This window comes from Schistocerca piceifrons, chromosome X, assembly GCF_021461385.2.
Source record: "Schistocerca piceifrons isolate TAMUIC-IGC-003096 chromosome X, iqSchPice1.1, whole genome shotgun sequence".
NCBI lineage: Eukaryota > Metazoa > Arthropoda > Insecta > Orthoptera > Acrididae > Schistocerca > Schistocerca piceifrons.
In genome coordinates this window covers 916,054,160-916,057,902 of record NC_060149.1, presented here as the reverse complement: position 1 = coordinate 916,057,902, position 3,743 = coordinate 916,054,160, and the positions used below count along the sequence as shown (strand labels likewise).

The following is a 3,743-nucleotide window of genomic DNA, read 5'->3' as shown; positions in this document are numbered from 1 at the left end:
CGGCGACTTGTGCGTCGATGGGGATGAGATTATGATGATTAGGACAACACAACACCCAGCCCCTGAGCGGAGAAAATCTCCGACCCAGTCGGGAATCGAACCCGGACCCTTAGGATTGACGTTCTGTCGCGCTGACCACTCAGCAACCTGGGGCGAACCGTTCTCAAAGTAATCAATAGGAATAATGCGTTTCGTACTCGTGATACATAGTAACAAATAAACTAAACTAAACTCCGTCCCAAGGCTGAACGGTACCGGCCGGCCGCCGTGTCATTCTCAGCCCACAGGCGTCACTAGATGCGGATATGGAAGGGCATGTGGTCAGCACACCGCTCTCGCAGCCGTTGTCAGTTTGCGTGACCGGAGCCGCTACCTCTCAATCAAGTAGCTGCTCAGTTTGCCTCACAAGCGCTGAGTGCACTCCGCTTGCCAACAGCGCTCGACAGACCGGATGGGCACCCATCCAAGTTCTAGCCCAGCCCAACAGCGCTTAACTTCGGTGATCTGACGGGAACCGGTGTTACCTCTGCGGCAAGATCGTTGGCATAGAAACAAACACACCCTACAAAATCAGTGTACGAAATGAGCTGGATTCCTTTTAAAAGGCTCGTCAGTACTTACACTTTTCGGAGAAAAAATTACAGTGTTAAGTCAGTACACAGAATATGCCTTGTCACAGCAGCCTTTCAAGTCATAGGCTTTGGCATAGGGTTTATTGTAGACTCAACTTTACTTCGTAAGTTGTATGTTGTGTCTGAAGATAGCAAGAGCCAAACAATGTTACATGAAATGGAATGATTAAATTCTTAAGCGATCTAGATGACACTATTTAAAGCGGCGATTGAAACTGCAGACTCAGACCAGCAATTTACTTCCATTATTATTGACATAAGTCTTGCTTCCTCAGTTCATAAAACAACTCGGAGCTTAGGTCACAGACGCTCAGTTTGGTAACTGGGTGCCGGGCCAATTATTACCTGCACGACGGTAAGTAGTGAACGTTCCCGCAGGTTCGACGAACATGTAAACTTTTCAGACAGTGACGCTTTGCGTTTATTATTGGCGATGTACCGTTCGGTCCTGGTGCGGCATTCACTGTAGGTCACAGCGTCCTTCACACACTTGTCGTTCATATTTGCTCAGTGTGCAACTAAGTGCTCACTCTGCAGGCAGCTATGACTGAGTGCCTTCTAGGAGAGGCCCGTCGCAGCTCACGTCATCATAAACAATGGTTAACGTCCTCCTCTCTCTCGACATTTTGCTGCAGGCAAGTCTTGAGACTGTCTTCCTCCGGCGATAAGGGCAGCTTTGCACGATCCTGGAAGAAAAGGTCGCACAAAAATATCGTTTTTATATTCACTAAAATTACTATAAATTTAAGAAATGAAATGCAAAGAAAGTAAGCAACTTTTCTGTGACGTGGTTTCTGGGATAATACTTGGGACTCAGTTACAATCGTCTGCCAGGAATGTCGTCTGCTGCTCCAGAAGACATCATTAAAGGCCGTGCAGACTGATGTTTAAATAAATCCACCCCCTTTAACTGCTTCTAAAAGCTAAACAACTGAACTCTCTGTCTACATTCATAGTCACCGCGCCGTGACATCATCGGAAAGCTGTCAAAATTCGCCAGGTAGAGCCACAGTGCATTCTAGAGCTTATTTCTTTACGTGACATTGAGGTCAAACTTCACATAATTTGAATCTTGATCCATTTCTATTCAGAGATTTTTCATGTTAATGAATTTCTATGGCCTATGTGCACATTATTGCGTATTTTTTCTAGGTTTAATGATTAATGAGGAAGACTGGTTTTAGGGGTCATAGGAAAATCTGAAATGAATCACGGAACGTGCTTCATTCTCCATCTCGACTCCACTGAACGATCTTTAACTTCACCGAAGGCGTTGACCGCGCTGGCAGTTCTATGGATACTGATAAATATTTCGGCTGTTCTTGTTATAGTCAACAGCTCGAAGTATTCTGTTTTCGAAGTAATTAAGGCTAAAGAATTATTCCTCCTATCTGGATAGGTACAGACGATGTACCTTGCAACAGTATACTAAACAGCACGTGGAAAACTGGTGCTGAAACCATGGCCTAAACGCCAGAAGCCATGTGTCACACATAAATTGAACATCACGTGTGATAACTCACTTCAACGTCCCATCAACAGCGAAGAAACGAAGCCCTAGAGTTGCTGAACTTCAGTGAGGGAGAAAATAAGACGTAGTAGTTTAGCAGGTTGTGTGAAATAATTTAGAGAAGCTATGAAAAACCTAAAACATCAAAATTTAAAGGAGACTTGCAACTCCATCCTTCCCAATAGGAATCAAACCTGTGATATGATTCAGGAATACAGCTCTTTACTAAAAAGAAAAGAAAAGAAAAAATAGGTAAAGTAAATAGTACATTCTAGTATGTACATTCTATCTAAGCAACAGTACAAAATGCTAAAAGAGGTATGCCTCTTGTTAAGTTTCTAAGCTTGAAGACGTTCAGAATGCAGGCCCACAGCCGAAATATGTTCTGTGCCACGATCAGACGTACAACCAAAACTTCTTCAGTCTCTTCTCGAGCAAATCTCATCCTCGTTCCTCTACACAGTTTCGTCTGAAGTTGCTCTGCAACTTTTCATCGTGTCACACATGGCGGAGAATGAAGCCAATGGTGAGATTCTTCGTAACTATCCACCACTTACACCATTTTATCCATGTTGGAGGATCGTCACGCTTTATCTAGCTAATTTCCTCCACTAGATTTCTTTTTGAAATTTTCTGTGCAGTGTTTTTATTTATTGTTGTGCTACGGCGTCGGTTGTCCAAGGGCACTCCCGTAAGCATGTCACATCGGGCTGCAGGCGTCTTCGGTGACCTCTATACCGGAGGTAGTTCGGTGCAGATCAGAATATGTAACGCACACAACAAGATAATGGTAGTGTAATAAACACCAACATTACAGTTTCTTTTTAACGGGTAACTTTATGCAAGCCAATTTAAATCTTTTTGTTTTCTGAAGCAATGTTTGTTATCAGTGACCGTCATCATGAGCGTTCGGGAGGAGCAAGTTTCATATTCCCCTCCAGATATTCTGATTTAAGTTTCCATGCTTTCCTCAATTATTTATGGCCAATGTCGGAATAGTTCTTTCAATAAGTCGACGGCGGATTCTTTCCCCTACCCTTCTCTAACAGCACTATATCTTCCACTCTTATATCCTGGGCTTTAAACTTCTGTCATTTTTCCCCCTAATTCCGGTCACTATACAGCTTTTCACTTCTCTCTGTTTCACTTTCTCAGTCATCCGAATTAATCACCTTACAGTGAGGAAGGCGACTGCGACATTTGTGAAATAAAATAACAGCTTATGTGGCATTGAGATTTATAATTACTTAAAAATTATATTTTATCTTGTGAGCTGGTCCAGGATGCGACGTGTTGGCGCAAACTTTCACTTGTGTAGTCACGTTTAAGAATAGCTTTACTGACTCATTGTTTTCCTTCTCATTAACGATAGGTACGATGAATTACTCACGAGAGCAGTGACAGGACTTGACCTGGCGATTAATTTGCTTGTTGATTATGATGAACTTGATGGACAAGTTACAAAGTGCTTCAGAGTATGTTTAGATCTTCTACACATGTACTGTATCCAACAGCACAAGCTGCTTCTCTTGGTTTTACCATCTTTATTCAGCAGTTGGCGTCAGTAGAGGTTGCAATGGAAGTAATAAGTGCGACGAGTG

The 3,743-nt window shown here is 42.9% G+C and overlaps 1 pseudogene; it reads right to left on the bottom strand.

Moving 5' to 3' along the window:
* Positions 1-427: 427 nt before the first annotated feature.
* On the bottom strand, positions 428-545 carry LOC124723626 (annotated as a pseudogene).
* Positions 546-3,743: the final 3,198 nt, after the last annotated feature.